General features: G+C 39.3%; 16 non-coding genes across 16 annotated transcripts; all 16 read left to right on the plus strand.

Annotated features, from left to right (window-relative positions):
* Window positions 1-548: 548 nt before the first annotated feature.
* On the plus strand, window positions 549-621 carry TRNAK-CUU (transfer RNA lysine (anticodon CUU)). The gene has a single exon. It is a non-coding gene; the product is annotated as a tRNA-Lys (tRNA).
* An 875-nt stretch (window positions 622-1,496) lies between these two features.
* Window positions 1,497-1,569, plus strand: TRNAK-CUU (transfer RNA lysine (anticodon CUU)). Its single transcript has one exon. It is a non-coding gene; the product is annotated as a tRNA-Lys (tRNA).
* An 874-nt stretch (window positions 1,570-2,443) lies between these two features.
* Window positions 2,444-2,516, plus strand: TRNAK-CUU (transfer RNA lysine (anticodon CUU)). Its single transcript has one exon. It is a non-coding gene; the product is annotated as a tRNA-Lys (tRNA).
* An 874-nt stretch (window positions 2,517-3,390) lies between these two features.
* TRNAK-CUU (transfer RNA lysine (anticodon CUU)) lies at window positions 3,391-3,463 on the plus strand. The gene has a single exon. It is a non-coding gene; the product is annotated as a tRNA-Lys (tRNA).
* Window positions 3,464-4,338: 875 nt separating this feature from the next.
* On the plus strand, window positions 4,339-4,411 carry TRNAK-CUU (transfer RNA lysine (anticodon CUU)). Its single transcript has one exon. It is a non-coding gene; the product is annotated as a tRNA-Lys (tRNA).
* An 874-nt stretch (window positions 4,412-5,285) lies between these two features.
* TRNAK-CUU (transfer RNA lysine (anticodon CUU)) lies at window positions 5,286-5,358 on the plus strand. The gene has a single exon. It is a non-coding gene; the product is annotated as a tRNA-Lys (tRNA).
* An 875-nt stretch (window positions 5,359-6,233) lies between these two features.
* Window positions 6,234-6,306, plus strand: TRNAK-CUU (transfer RNA lysine (anticodon CUU)). Its single transcript has one exon. It is a non-coding gene; the product is annotated as a tRNA-Lys (tRNA).
* Window positions 6,307-7,181: 875 nt separating this feature from the next.
* On the plus strand, window positions 7,182-7,254 carry TRNAK-CUU (transfer RNA lysine (anticodon CUU)). Its single transcript has one exon. It is a non-coding gene; the product is annotated as a tRNA-Lys (tRNA).
* Window positions 7,255-8,129: 875 nt separating this feature from the next.
* Window positions 8,130-8,202, plus strand: TRNAK-CUU (transfer RNA lysine (anticodon CUU)). The gene has a single exon. It is a non-coding gene; the product is annotated as a tRNA-Lys (tRNA).
* Window positions 8,203-9,077: 875 nt separating this feature from the next.
* Window positions 9,078-9,150, plus strand: TRNAK-CUU (transfer RNA lysine (anticodon CUU)). Its single transcript has one exon. It is a non-coding gene; the product is annotated as a tRNA-Lys (tRNA).
* An 875-nt stretch (window positions 9,151-10,025) lies between these two features.
* TRNAK-CUU (transfer RNA lysine (anticodon CUU)) lies at window positions 10,026-10,098 on the plus strand. Its single transcript has one exon. It is a non-coding gene; the product is annotated as a tRNA-Lys (tRNA).
* An 875-nt stretch (window positions 10,099-10,973) lies between these two features.
* On the plus strand, window positions 10,974-11,046 carry TRNAK-CUU (transfer RNA lysine (anticodon CUU)). The gene has a single exon. It is a non-coding gene; the product is annotated as a tRNA-Lys (tRNA).
* An 874-nt stretch (window positions 11,047-11,920) lies between these two features.
* Window positions 11,921-11,993, plus strand: TRNAK-CUU (transfer RNA lysine (anticodon CUU)). The gene has a single exon. It is a non-coding gene; the product is annotated as a tRNA-Lys (tRNA).
* Window positions 11,994-12,867: 874 nt separating this feature from the next.
* Window positions 12,868-12,940, plus strand: TRNAK-CUU (transfer RNA lysine (anticodon CUU)). The gene has a single exon. It is a non-coding gene; the product is annotated as a tRNA-Lys (tRNA).
* An 875-nt stretch (window positions 12,941-13,815) lies between these two features.
* TRNAK-CUU (transfer RNA lysine (anticodon CUU)) lies at window positions 13,816-13,888 on the plus strand. The gene has a single exon. It is a non-coding gene; the product is annotated as a tRNA-Lys (tRNA).
* Window positions 13,889-14,763: 875 nt separating this feature from the next.
* Window positions 14,764-14,836, plus strand: TRNAK-CUU (transfer RNA lysine (anticodon CUU)). The gene has a single exon. It is a non-coding gene; the product is annotated as a tRNA-Lys (tRNA).
* Window positions 14,837-15,333: the final 497 nt, after the last annotated feature.

Raw genomic sequence — 15,333 nt, forward strand, 5'->3', positions numbered from 1 at the left:
CAACCAATGACGGTTTCCCACGGGAAATTTTGTGTGCTGCATTAAGACCTTAGCCAGTTCTTACGTCGTTATAAAACCTTGTTCAGTTTGAGCTCTCCGAGTGCCCCATACTGACGGCAAAATTCACGCGGTAGTTATATCTCCACAGCCCGATGATCGTCAGAGTCTCCACCCTCATAAAATCCTCTAATTTATGCTTCCAAGACGCTGGATAACTAATGGACGCCTCAATTCCTAGTCAGCGCCAGTTGCCAAGGTGGAAACTTTCAATCATAATGACGTTTCTTTTTTAACATATGAATAAAAAGGGCTTTTAATATATTAACAGAAGAAAATGAATAAAAAGAAATTATCCGCAATTTTCAAGAAGATGAGCGCTGGAAGAGCCAGGATAGCTTAGTCGGTAAAGCTTGAGGGTTTTAACCTAAAGAGCCTCTGTTGAAGCCACAGTTTAAGAGGGAAGCCTGTTTGAAGAAAACTAAAAATTTTAAATTTCGTTCTCGGTTTTATTGAATGTTGTGACGTTACGATTTTGCCCGCTGAGGGTCGCCCGTGTAGCTCAGTCGGTAGAGCGTTAGGCTCTTAACCTAACGGTCCTGGGTTGGAGCCTCAGTTCGGGTGCTTAACCTTTTGCGGGAAGTTAAGAAACGTTCGACGGATGTGGTTTGCGATAAATTCGTGACCTTGAAAAAAAGCGGAAGTTATTTATTTCCAAATCCAAATATTGAACTACTTACGTCTGTTCGTCAGGCGTTGTTTTAAATGACTTATAGTCAGAGTCCTTTTCGTTGTTACTCGTTGCCCATACTGGAATTTAAATAAAAAATGTTGTATAAAAATCTTTTAATTTTTTTTCTATTGCATAGAAACTGTTTTTCATGTTTTCAAAAAAATGAATCGAAACTGACTTTCTTGGGTGGTCTAATAATTAAAACCGCACTTAAAGGCCAACCAATGACGGTTTCCCACGGGAAATTTTGTGTGCTGCATTAAGACCTTAGCCAGTTCTTACGTCGTTATAAAACCTTGTTCAGTTTGGGCTCTCCGAGTGCCCCATACTGACGGCAAAATTCACGCGGTAGTTATATCTCCACAGCCCGATGATCGTCAGAGTCTCCACCCTCATAAAATCCTCTAATTTATGCTTCCAAGACGCTGGATAACTAATGGACGCCTCAATTCCTAGTCAGCGCCAGTTGCCAAGGTGGAAACTTTCAATCATAATGACGTTTCTTTTTTAACATATGAATAAAAAGGGCTTTTAATATATTAACAGAAGAAAATGAATAAAAAGAAATTATCCGCAATTTTCAAGAAGATGAGCGCTGGAAGAGCCAGGATAGCTTAGTCGGTAAAGCTTGAGGGTTTTAACCTAAAGAGCCTCTGTTGAAGCCACAGTTTAAGAGGGAAGCCTGTTTGAAGAAAACTAAAAATTTTTAATTTCGTTCTCGGTTTTATTGAATGTTGTGACGTTACGATTTTGCCCGCTGAGGGTCGCCCGTGTAGCTCAGTCGGTAGAGCGTTAGGCTCTTAACCTAACGGTCCTGGGTTGGAGCCCCAGTTCGGGTGCTTAACCTTTTGCGGGAAGATAAGAAACGTTCGACGGATGTGGTTTGCGATAAATTCGTGACCTTGAAAAAAGCGGAAGTTATTTATTTCCAAATCCAAATATTGAACTACTTACATCTGTTCGTCAGGCGTTGTTTTAAATGACTTATAGTCAGAGTCCTTTTCGTTGTTACTCGTAGCCCATACTGGAATTTAAATAAAAAATGTTGTATAAAAATCTTTTAATTTTTTTTCTATTGCATAGAAACTGTTTTTCATGTTTTAAAAAAAATGAATAGAAACTGACTTTCTTGGGTGGTCTGATAATTAAAACCGCACTTAAAGGCCAACCAATGACGGTTTCCCACGGGAAATTTTGTGTGCTGCATTAAGACCTTAGCCAGTTCTTACGTCGTTATAAAACCTTGTTCAGTTTGGGCTCTCCGAGTGCCCCATACTGACGGCAAAATTAACGCGGTAGTTATATCTCCACAGCCCGATGATCGTCAGAGTCTCCACCCTCATAAAATCCTCTAATTTATGCTTCCAAGACGCTGGATAACTAATGGACACCTCAATTCCTAGTCAGCGCCAGTTGCCAAGGTGGAAACTTTCAATCATAATGACGTTTCTTTTTTAACATATGAATAAAAAGGGCTTTTAATATATTAACAGAAGAAAATGAATAAAAAGAAATTATCCGCAATTTTCAAGAAGATGAGCGCTGGAAGAGCCAGGATAGCTTAGTCGGTAAAGCTTGAGGGTTTTAACCTAAAGAGCCTCTGTTGAAGCCACAGTTTAAGAGGGAAGCCTGTTTGAAGAAAACTAAAAATTTTTAATTTCGTTCTCGGTTTTATTGAATGTTGTGACGTTACGATTTTGCCCGCTGAGGGTCGCCCGTGTAGCTCAGTCGGTAGAGCGTTAGGCTCTTAACCTAACGGTCCTGGGTTGGAGCCCCAGTTCGGGTGCTTAACCTTTTGCGGGAAGATAAGAAACGTTCGACGGATGTGGTTTGCGATAAATTCGTGACCTTGAAAAAAGCGGAAGTTATTTATTTCCAAATCCAAATATTGAACTACTTACATCTGTTCGTCAGGCGTTGTTTTAAATGACTTATAGTCAGAGTCCTTTTCGTTGTTACTCGTAGCCCATACTGGAATTTAAATAAAAAATGTTGTATAAAAATCTTTTAATTTTTTTTCTATTGCATAGAAACTGTTTTTCATGTTTTAAAAAAAATGAATAGAAACTGACTTTCTTGGGTGGTCTGATAATTAAAACCGCACTTAAAGGCCAACCAATGACGGTTTCCCACGGGAAATTTTGTGTGCTGCATTAAGACCTTAGCCAGTTCTTACGTCGTTATAAAACCTTGTTCAGTTTGGGCTCTCCGAGTGCCCCATACTGACGGCAAAATTAACGCGGTAGTTATATCTCCACAGCCCGATGATCGTCAGAGTCTCCACCCTCATAAAATCCTCTAATTTATGCTTCCAAGACGCTGGATAACTAATGGACACCTCAATTCCTAGTCAGCGCCAGTTGCCAAGGTGGAAACTTTCAATCATAATGACGTTTCTTTTTTAACATATGAATAAAAAGGGCTTTTAATATATTAACAGAAGAAAATGAATAAAAAGAAATTATCCGCAATTTTCAAGAAGATGAGCGCTGGAAGAGCCAGGATAGCTTAGTCGGTAAAGCTTGAGGGTTTTAACCTAAAGAGCCTCTGTTGAAGCCACAGTTTAAGAGGGAAGCCTGTTTGAAGAAAACTAAAAATTTTTAATTTCGTTCTCGGTTTTATTGAATGTTGTGACGTTACGATTTTGCCCGCTGAGGGTCGCCCGTGTAGCTCAGTCGGTAGAGCGTTAGGCTCTTAACCTAACGGTCCTGGGTTGGAGCCTCAGTTCGGGTGCTTAACCTTTTGCGGGAAGTTAAGAAACGTTCGACGGATGTGGTTTGCGATAAATTCGTGACCTTGAAAAAAAGCGGAAGTTATTTATTTCCAAATCCAAATATTGAACTACTTACGTCTGTTCGTCAGGCGTTGTTTTAAATGACTTATAGTCAGAGTCCTTTTCGTTGTTACTCGTTGCCCATACTGGAATTTAAATAAAAAATGTTGTATAAAAATCTTTTAATTTTTTTTCTATTGCATAGAAACTGTTTTTCATGTTTTCAAAAAAATGAATCGAAACTGACTTTCTTGGGTGGTCTAATAATTAAAACCGCACTTAAAGGCCAACCAATGACGGTTTCCCACGGGAAATTTTGTGTGCTGCATTAAGACCTTAGCCAGTTCTTACGTCGTTATAAAACCTTGTTCAGTTTGGGCTCTCCGAGTGCCCCATACTGACGGTAAAATTCACGCGGTAGTTATATCTCCACAGCCCGATGATCGTCAGAGTCTCCACCCTCATAAAATCCTCTAATTTATGCTTCCAAGACGCTGGATAACTAATGGACGCCTCAATTCCTAGTCAGCGCCAGTTGCCAAGGTGGAAACTTTCAATCATAATGACGTTTCTTTTTTAACATATGAATAAAAAGGGCTTTTAATATATTAACAGAAGAAAATGAATAAAAAGAAATTATCCGCAATTTTCAAGAAGATGAGCGCTGGAAGAGCCAGGATAGCTTAGTCGGTAAAGCTTGAGGGTTTTAACCTAAAGAGCCTCTGTTGAAGCCACAGTTTAAGAGGGAAGCCTGTTTGAAGAAAACTAAAAATTTTTAATTTCGTTCTCGGTTTTATTGAATGTTGTGACGTTACGATTTTGCCCGCTGAGGGTCGCCCGTGTAGCTCAGTCGGTAGAGCGTTAGGCTCTTAACCTAACGGTCCTGGGTTGGAGCCCCAGTTCGGGTGCTTAACCTTTTGCGGGAAGATAAGAAACGTTCGACGGATGTGGTTTGCGATAAATTCGTGACCTTGAAAAAAGCGGAAGTTATTTATTTCCAAATCCAAATATTGAACTACTTACATCTGTTCGTCAGGCGTTGTTTTAAATGACTTATAGTCAGAGTCCTTTTCGTTGTTACTCGTAGCCCATACTGGAATTTAAATAAAAAATGTTGTATAAAAATCTTTTAATTTTTTTTCTATTGCATAGAAACTGTTTTTCATGTTTTAAAAAAAATGAATAGAAACTGACTTTCTTGGGTGGTCTGATAATTAAAACCGCACTTAAAGGCCAACCAATGACGGTTTCCCACGGGAAATTTTGTGTGCTGCATTAAGACCTTAGCCAGTTCTTACGTCGTTATAAAACCTTGTTCAGTTTGGGCTCTCCGAGTGCCCCATACTGACGGCAAAATTAACGCGGTAGTTATATCTCCACAGCCCGATGATCGTCAGAGTCTCCACCCTCATAAAATCCTCTAATTTATGCTTCCAAGACGCTGGATAACTAATGGACACCTCAATTCCTAGTCAGCGCCAGTTGCCAAGGTGGAAACTTTCAATCATAATGACGTTTCTTTTTTAACATATGAATAAAAAGGGCTTTTAATATATTAACAGAAGAAAATGAATAAAAAGAAATTATCCGCAATTTTCAAGAAGATGAGCGCTGGAAGAGCCAGGATAGCTTAGTCGGTAAAGCTTGAGGGTTTTAACCTAAAGAGCCTCTGTTGAAGCCACAGTTTAAGAGGGAAGCCTGTTTGAAGAAAACTAAAAATTTTAAATTTCGTTCTCGGTTTTATTGAATGTTGTGACGTTACGATTTTGCCCGCTGAGGGTCGCCCGTGTAGCTCAGTCGGTAGAGCGTTAGGCTCTTAACCTAACGGTCCTGGGTTGGAGCCTCAGTTCGGGTGCTTAACCTTTTGCGGGAAGTTAAGAAACGTTCGACGGATGTGGTTTGCGATAAATTCGTGACCTTGAAAAAAAGCGGAAGTTATTTATTTCCAAATCCAAATATTGAACTACTTACGTCTGTTCGTCAGGCGTTGTTTTAAATGACTTATAGTCAGAGTCCTTTTCGTTGTTACTCGTTGCCCATACTGGAATTTAAATAAAAAATGTTGTATAAAAATCTTTTAATTTTTTTTCTATTGCATAGAAACTGTTTTTCATGTTTTCAAAAAAATGAATCGAAACTGACTTTCTTGGGTGGTCTAATAATTAAAACCGCACTTAAAGGCCAACCAATGACGGTTTCCCACGGGAAATTTTGTGTGCTGCATTAAGACCTTAGCCAGTTCTTACGTCGTTATAAAACCTTGTTCAGTTTGGGCTCTCCGAGTGCCCCATACTGACGGTAAAATTCACGCGGTAGTTATATCTCCACAGCCCGATGATCGTCAGAGTCTCCACCCTCATAAAATCCTCTAATTTATGCTTCCAAGACGCTGGATAACTAATGGACGCCTCAATTCCTAGTCAGCGCCAGTTGCCAAGGTGGAAACTTTCAATCATAATGACGTTTCTTTTTTAACATATGAATAAAAAGGGCTTTTAATATATTAACAGAAGAAAATGAATAAAAAGAAATTATCCGCAATTTTCAAGAAGATGAGCGCTGGAAGAGCAAGGATAGCTTAGTCGGTAAAGCTTGAGGGTTTTAACCTAAAGAGCCTCTGTTGAAGCCACAGTTGAAGAGGGAAGCCTGTTTGAAGAAAACTAAAATTTTTAAATTTCGTTCTCGGTTTTATTGAATGTTGTGACGTTACGATTTTGCCCGCTGAGGGTCGCCCGTGTAGCTCAGTCGGTAGAGCGTTAGGCTCTTAACCTAACGGTCCTGGGTTGGAGCCTCAGTTCGGGTGCTTAACCTTTTGCGGGAAGTTAAGAAACGTTCGACGGATGTGGTTTGCGATAAATTCGTGACCTTGAAAAAAAGCGGAAGTTATTTATTTCCAAATCCAAATATTGAACTACTTACGTCTGTTCGCCAGGCGTTGTTTAAAATGACTTATAGTCAGAGTCCTTTTCGTTGTTACTCGTAGCCCATACTGGAATTTAAATAAAAAATGTTGTATAAAAATCTTTTAATTTTTTTTCTATTGCATAGAAACTGTTTTTCATGTTTTAAAAAAAATGAATAGAAACTGACTTTCTTGGGTGGTCTGATAATTAAAACCGCACTTAAAGGCCAACCAATGACGGTTTCCCACGGGAAATTTTGTGTGCTGCATTAAGACCTTAGCCAGTTCTTACGTCGTTATAAAACCTTGTTCAGTTTGGGCTCTCCGAGTGCCCCATACTGACGGCAAAATTCACGCGGAAGTTATATCTCCACAGCCCGATGATCGTCAGAGTCTCCACCCTCATAAAATCCTCTAATTTATGCTTCCAAGACGCTGGATAACTAATGGACGCCTCAATTCCTAGTCAGCGCCAGTTGCCAAGGTGGAAACTTTCAATCATAATGACGTTTCTTTTTTAACATATGAATAAAAAGGGCTTTTAATATATTAACAGAAGAAAATGAATAAAAAGAAATTATCCGCAATTTTCAAGAAGATGAGCGCTGGAAGAGCCAGGATAGCTTAGTCGGTAAAGCTTAAGGGTTTTAACCTAAAGAGCCTCTGTTGAAGCCACAGTTTAAGAGGGAAGCCTGTTTGAAGAAAACTAAAATTTTTAAATTTCGTTGTCGGTTTTATTGAATGTTGTGACGTTACGATTTTGCCCGCTAAGGGTCGCCCGTGTAGCTCAGTCGGTAGAGCGTTAGGCTCTTAACCTAACGGTCCTGGGTTCGAGCCCCAGTTCGGGTGCTTAACCTTTTGCGGGAAGTTAAGAAACGTTCGACGGATGTGGTTTGCGATAAATTCGTGACCTTGAAAAAAAGCGGAAGTTATTTATTTCCAAATCCAAATATTGAACTACTTACGTCTGTTCGCCAGGCGTTGTTTAAAATGACTTATAGTCAGAGTCCTTTTCGTTGTTACTCGTTGCCCATACTGGAATTTAAATAAAAAATGTTGTATAAAAATCTTTTAATTTTTTTTCTATTGCATAGAAACTGTTTTTCATGTTTTAAAAAAAATGAATAGAAACTGACTTTCTTGGGTGGTCTGATAATTAAAACCGCACTTAAAGGCCAACCAATGACGGTTTCCCACGGGAAATTTTGTGTGCTGCATTAAGACCTTAGCTAGTTCTTACGTCGTTATAAAACCTTGTTCAGTTTGGGCTCTCCGAGTGCCCCATACTGACGGCAAAATTCACGCGGTAGTTATATCTCCACAGCCCGATGATCGTCAGAGTCTCCACCCTCATAAAATCCTCTAATTTATGCTTCCAAGACGCTGGATAACTAATGGACGCCTCAATTCCTAGTCAGCGCCAGTTGCCAAGGTGGAAACTTTCAATCATAATGACGTTTCTTTTTTAACATATGAATAAAAAGGGCTTTTAATATATTAACAGAAGAAAATGAATAAAAAGAAATTATCCGCAATTTTCAAGAAGATGAGCGCTGGAAGAGCCAGGATAGCTTAGTCGGTAAAGCTTAAGGGTTTTAACCTAAAGAGCCTCTGTTGAAGCCACAGTTTAAGAGGGAAGCCTGTTTGAAGAAAACTAAAATTTTTAAATTTCGTTGTCGGTTTTATTGAATGTTGTGACGTTACGATTTTGCCCGCTGAGGGTCGCCCGTGTAGCTCAGTCGGTAGAGCGTTAGGCTCTTAACCTAACGGTCCTGGGTTGGAGCCTCAGTTCGGGTGCTTAACCTTTTGCGGGAAGTTAAGAAACGTTCGACGGATGTGGTTTGCGATAAATTCGTGACCTTGAAAAAAAGCGGAAGTTATTTATTTCCAAATCCAAATATTGAACTACTTACGTCTGTTCGTCAGGCGTTGTTTTAAATGACTTATAGTCAGAGTCCTTTTCGTTGTTACTCGTAGCCCATACTGGAATTTAAATAAAAAATGTTGTATAAAAATCTTTTATTTTTTTTTCTATTGCATAGAAACTGTTTTTCATGTTTTAAAAAAAATTAATAGAAACTGACTTTCTTGGGTGGTCTGATAATTAAAACCGCACTTAAAGGCCAACCAATGACGGTTTCCCACGGGAAATTTTGTGTGCTGCATTAAGACCTTAGCCAGTTCTTACGTCGTTATAAAACCTTGTTCAGTTTGGGCTCTCTGAGTGCCCCATACTGACGGCAAAATTCACGCGGTAGTTATATCTCCACAGCCCGATGATCGTCAGAGTCTCCACCCTCATAAAATCCTCTAATTTATGCTTCCAAGACGCTGGATAACTAATGGACACCTCAATTCCTAGTCAGCGCCAGTTGCCAAGGTGGAAACTTTCAATCATAATGACGTTTCTTTTTTAACATATGAATAAAAAGGGCTTTTAATATATTAACAGAAGAAAATGAATAAAAAGAAATTATCCGCAATTTTCAAGAAGATGAGCGCTGGAAGAGCCAGGATAGCTTAGTCGGTAAAGCTTGAGGGTTTTAACCTAAAGAGCCTCTGTTGAAGCCACAGTTTAAGAGGGAAGCCTGTTTGAAGAAAACTAAAAATTTTAAATTTCGTTCTCGGTTTTATTGAATGTTGTGACGTTACGATTTTGCCCGCTGAGGGTCGCCCGTGTAGCTCAGTCGGTAGAGCGTTAGGCTCTTAACCTAACGGTCCTGGGTTGGAGCCTCAGTTCGGGTGCTTATCCTTTTGCGGGAAGTTAAGAAACGTTCGACGGATGTGGTTTGCGATAAATTCGTGACCTTGAAAAAAAGCGGAAGTTATTTATTTCCAAATCCAAATATTGAACTACTTACGTCTGTTCGTCAGGCGTTGTTTTAAATGACTTATAGTCAGAGTCCTTTTCGTTGTTACTCGTTGCCCATACTGGAATTTAAATAAAAAATGTTGTATAAAAATCTTTTAATTTTTTTTCTATTGCATAGAAACTTTTTTTCATGTTTTAAAAAAAATGAATAGAAACTGACTTTCTTGGGTGGTCTGATAATTAAAACCGCACTTAAAGGCCAACCAATGACGGTTTCAAACGGGAAATTTTGTGTGCTGCATTAAGACCTTAGCCAGTTCTTACGTCGTTATAAAACCTTGTTCAGTTTGGGCTCTCTGAGTGCCCCATACTGACGGCAAAATTCACGCGGTAGTTATATCTCCACAGCCCGATGATCGTCAGAGTCTCCACCCTCATAAAATCCTCTAATTTATGCTTCCAAGACGCTGGATAACTAATGGACACCTCAATTCCTAGTCAGCGCCAGTTGCCAAGGTGGAAACTTTCAATCATAATGACGTTTCTTTTTTAACATATGAATAAAAAGGGCTTTTAATATATTAACAGAAGAAAATGAATAAAAAGAAATTATCCGCAATTTTCAAGAAGATGAGCGCTGGAAGAGCCAGGATAGCTTAGTCGGTAAAGCTTGAGGGTTTTAACCTAAAGAGCCTCTGTTGAAGCCACAGTTTAAGAGGGAAGCCTGTTTGAAGAAAACTAAAAAATTTAAATTTCGTTCTCGGTTTTATTGAATGTTGTGACGTTACGATTTTGCCCGCTGAGGGTCGCCCGTGTAGCTCAGTCGGTAGAGCGTTAGGCTCTTAACCTAACGGTCCTGGGTTGGAGCCTCAGTTCGGGTGCTTAACCTTTTGCGGGAAGTTAAGAAACGTTCGACGGATGTGGTTTGCGATAAATTCGTGACCTTGAAAAAAAGCGGAAGTTATTTATTTCCAAATCCAAATATTGAACTACTTACGTCTGTTCGTCAGGCGTTGTTTTAAATGACTTATAGTCAGAGTCCTTTTCGTTGTTACTCGTTGCCCATACTGGAATTTAAATAAAAAATGTTGTATAAAAATCTTTTAATTTTTTTTCTATTGCATAGAAACTGTTTTTCATGTTTTCAAAAAAATGAATCGAAACTGACTTTCTTGGGTGGTCTAATAATTAAAACCGCACTTAAAGGCCAACCAATGACGGTTTCCCACGGGAAATTTTGTGTGCTGCATTAAGACCTTAGCCAGTTCTTACGTCGTTATAAAACCTTGTTCAGTTTGGGCTCTCCGAGTGCCCCATACTGACGGCAAAATTCACGCGGTAGTTATATCTCCACAGCCCGATGATCGTCAGAGTCTCCACCCTCATAAAATCCTCTAATTTATGCTTCCAAGACGCTGGATAACTAATGGACGCCTCAATTCCTAGTCAGCGCCAGTTGCCAAGGTGGAAACTTTCAATCATAATGACGTTTCTTTTTTAACATATGAATAAAAAGGGCTTTTAATATATTAACAGAAGAAAATGAATAAAAAGAAATTATCCGCAATTTTCAAGAAGATGAGCGCTGGAAGAGCCAGGATAGCTTAGTCGGTAAAGCTTGAGGGTTTTAACCTAAAGAGCCTCTGTTGAAGCCACAGTTTAAGAGGGAAGCCTGTTTGAAGAAAACTAAAAATTTTAAATTTCGTTCTCGGTTTTATTGAATGTTGTGACGTTACGATTTTGCCCGCTGAGGGTCGCCCGTGTAGCTCAGTCGGTAGAGCGTTAGGCTCTTAACCTAACGGTCCTGGGTTGGAGCCTCAGTTCGGGTGCTTAACCTTTTGCGGGAAGTTAAGAAACGTTCGACGGATGTGGTTTGCGATAAATTCGTGACCTTGAAAAAAGCGGAAGTTATTTATTTCCAAATCCAAATATTGAACTACTTACATCTGTTCGTCAGGCGTTGTTTTAAATGACTTATAGTCAGAGTCCTTTTCGTTGTTACTCGTAGCCCATACTGGAATTTAAATAAAAAATGTTGTATAAAAATCTTTTAATTTTTTTTCTATTGCATAGAAACTGTTTTTCATGTTTTAAAAAAAATTAATAGAAACTGACTTTCTTGGGTGGTCTGATAATTAAAACCGCACTTAAAGGCCAACCAATGACGGTTTCCCACGGGAAATTTTGTGTGCTGCATTAAGACCTTAGCCAGTTCTTACGTCGTTATAAAACCTTGTTCAGTTTGGGCTCTCTGAGTGCCCCATACTGACGGCAAAATTCACGCGGTAGTTATATCTCCACAGCCCGATGATCGTCAGAGTCTCCACCCTCATAAAATCCTCTAATTTATGCTTCCAAGACGCTGGATAACTAATGGACACCTCAATTCCTAGTCAGCGCCAGTTGCCAAGGTGGAAACTTTCAATCATAATGACGTTTCTTTTTTAACATATGAATAAAAAGGGCTTTTAATATATTAACAGAAGAAAATGAATAAAAAGAAATTATCCGCAATTTTCAAGAAGATGAGCGCTGGAAGAGCCAGGATAGCTTAGTCGGTAAAGCTTGAGGGTTTTAACCTAAAGAGCCTCTGTTGAAGCCACAGTTTAAGAGGGAAGCCTGTTTGAAGAAAACTAAAAATTTTAAATTTCGTTCTCGGTTTTATTGAATGTTGTGACGTTACGATTTTGCCCGCTGAGGGTCGCCCGTGTAGCTCAGTCGGTAGAGCGTTAGGCTCTTAACCTAACGGTCCTGGGTTGGAGCCTCAGTTCGGGTGCTTAACCTTTTGCGGGAAGTTAAGAAACGTTCGACGGATGTGGTTTGCGATAAATTCGTGACCTTGAAAAAAGCGGAAGTTATTTATTTCCAAATCCAAATATTGAACTACTTACATCTGTTCGTCAGGCGTTGTTTTAAATGACTTATAGTCAGAGTCCTTTTCGTTGTTACTCGTAGCCCATACTGGAATTTAAATAAAAAATGTTGTATAAAAATCTTTTAATTTTTTTTCTATTGCATAGAAACTGTTTTTCATGTTTTAAAAAAAATTAATAGAAACTGACTTTCTTGGGTGGTCTGATAATTAAAACCGCACTTAAAGGCCAACCAATGACGGTTTCCCACGGGAAATTTTGTGTGCTGCATTAAGACCTTAGCCAGTTCTTACGTCGTTATAAAACCTTGTTCAGTTTGGGCTCTCTGAGTGCCCCATACTGACGGCAAAATTCACGCGGTAGTTATATCTCCACAGCCCGATGATCGTCAGAGTCTCCACCCTCATAAAATCCTCTAATTTATGCTTCCAAGACGCTGGATAACTAATGGACACCTCAATTCCTAGTCAGCGCCAGTTGCCAAGGTGGAAACTTTCAATCATAATGACGTTTCTTTTTTAACATATGAATAAAAAGGGCTTTTAATATATTAACAGAAGAAAATGAATAAAAAGAAATTATCCGCAATTTTCAAGAAGATGAGCGCTGGAAGAGCCAGGATAGCTTAGTCGGTAAAGCTTGAGGGTTTTAACCTAAAGAGCCTCTGTTGAAGCCACAGTTTAAGAGGGAAGCCTGTTTGAAGAAAACTAAAAATTTTAAATTTCGTTCTCGGTTTTATTGAATGTTGTGACGTTACGATTTTGCCCGCTGAGGGTCGCCCGTGTAGCTCAGTCGGTAGAGCGTTAGGCTCTTAACCTAACGGTCCTGGGTTGGAGCCTCAGTTCGGGTGCTTCACCTTTTGCGGGAAGTTAAGAAACGTTCGACGGATGTGGTTTGCGATAAATTCGTGACCTTGAAAAAAAGCGGAAGTTATTTATTTCCAAATCCAAATATTGAACTACTTACGTCTGTTCGTCAGGCGTTGTTTTAAATGACTTATAGTCAGAGTCCTTTTCGTTGTTACTCGTTGCCCATACTGGAATTTAAATAAAAAATGTTGTATAAAAATCTTTTAATTTTTTTTCTATTGCATAGAAACTGTTTTTCATGTTTTCAAAAAAATGAATCGAAACTGACTTTCTTGGGTGGTCTAATAATTAAAACCGCACTTAAAGGCCAACCAATGACGGTTTCCCACGGGAAATTTTGTGTGCTGCATTAAGACCTTAGCCAGTTCTTACGTCGTTATAAAACCTTGTTCAGTTTGGGCTCTCCGAGTGCCCCATACTGACGGCAAAATTCACGCGGTAGTTATATCTCCACAGCCCGATGATCGTCAGAGTCTCCACCCTCATAAAATCCTCTAATTTATGCTTCCAAGATGCTGGATAACTAATGGACGCCTCAATTCCTAGTCAGCGCCAGTTGCCAAGGTGGAAACTTTCAATCATAATGACGTTTCTTTTTTAACATATGAATAAAAAGGGCTTTTAATATATTAACAGAAGAAAATGAATAAAAAGAAATTATCCGCAATTTTCAAGAAGATGAGCGCTGGAAGAGCCAGGATAGCTAAGTCGGTAAAGCTTGAGGGTTTTAACCTAAAGAGCCTCTGTTGAAGCCACAGTTTAAGAGGGAAGCCTGTTTGAAGAAAACTAAAAATTTTAAATTTCGTTCTCGGTTTTATTGAATAATGTGACGTTACGATTTTGCCCGCTGAGGGTCGCCCGTGTAGCTCAGTCGGTAGAGCGTTAGGCTCTTAACCTAACGGTCCTGGGTTGGAGCCTCAGTTCGGGTGTTTAACCTTTTGCGGGAAGTTAAGAAACGTTCGACGGATGTGGTTTGCGATAAATTCGTGACCTTGAAAAAAAGCGGAAGTTATTTATTTCCAAATCCAAATATTGAACTACTTACGTCTGTTCGTCAGGCGTTGTTTTAAATGACTTATAGTCAGAGTCCTTTTCGTTGTTACTCGTTGCCCATACTGGAATTTAAATAAAAAATGTTGTATAAAAATCTTTTAATTTTTTTTCTATTGCATAGAAACTGTTTTTCATGTTTTCAAAAAAATGAATCGAAACTGACTTTCTTGGGTGGTCTAATAATTAAAACCGCACTTAAAGGCCAACCAATGACGGTTTCCCACGGGAAATTTTGTGTGCTGCATTAAGACCTTAGCCAGTTCTTACGTCGTTATAAAACCTTGTTCAGTTTGGGCTCTCCGAGTGCCCCATACTGACGGCAAAATTCACGCGGTAGTTATATCTCCACAGCCCGATGATCGTCAGAGTCTCCACCCTCATAAAATCCTCTAATTTATGCTTCCAAGACGCTGGATAACTAATGGACGCCTCAATTCCTAGTCAGCGCCAGTTGCCAAGGTGGAAACTTTCAATCATAATGACGTTTCTTTTTTAACATATGAATAAAAAGGGCTTTTAATATATTAACAGAAGAAAATGAATAAAAAGAAATTATCCGCAATTTTCAAGAAGATGAGCGCTGGAAGAGCCAGGATAGCTAAGTCGGTAAAGCTTGAGGGTTTTAACCTAAAGAGCCTCTGTTGAAGCCACAGTTTAAGAGGGAAGCCTGTTTGAAGAAAACTAAAAATTTTAAATTTCGTTCTCGGTTTTATTGAATGTTGTGACGTTACGATTTTGCCCGCTGAGGGTCGCCCGTGTAGCTCAGTCGGTAGAGCGTTAGGCTCTTAACCTAACGGTCCTGGGTTGGAGCCTCAGTTCGGGTGCTTAACCTTTTGCGGGAAGTTAAGAAACGTTCGACGGATGTGGTTTGCGATAAATTCGTGACCTTGAAAAAAAGCGGAAGTTATTTATTTCCAAATCCAAATATTGAACTACTTACGTCTGTTCGTCAGGCGTTGTTTTAAATGACTTATAGTCAGAGTCCTTTTCGTTGTTACTCGTTGCCCATACTGGAATTTAAATAAAAAATGTTGTATAAAAATCTTTTAATTTTTTTTCTATTGCATAGAAACTGTTTTTCATGTTTTCAAAAAAATGAATCGAAACTGACTTTCTTGGGTGGTCTAATAATTAAAACCGCACTTAAAGGCCAACCAATGACGGTTTCCCACGGGAAATTTTGTGTGCTGCATTAAGACCTTAGCCAGTTCTTACGTCGTTATAAAACCTTGTTCAGTTTGGGCTCTCCGAGTGCCCCATACTGACGGCAAAATTCACGCGGTAGTTATATCTCCACAGCCCGATGATCGTCAGAGTCTCC

This window comes from Leiobunum rupestre, chromosome 1 (assembly GCF_980474605.1).
Source record: "Leiobunum rupestre chromosome 1, qqLeiRupe1.1.hap1, whole genome shotgun sequence".
Taxonomy (NCBI): Eukaryota; Metazoa; Arthropoda; class Arachnida; order Opiliones; family Sclerosomatidae; genus Leiobunum; species Leiobunum rupestre.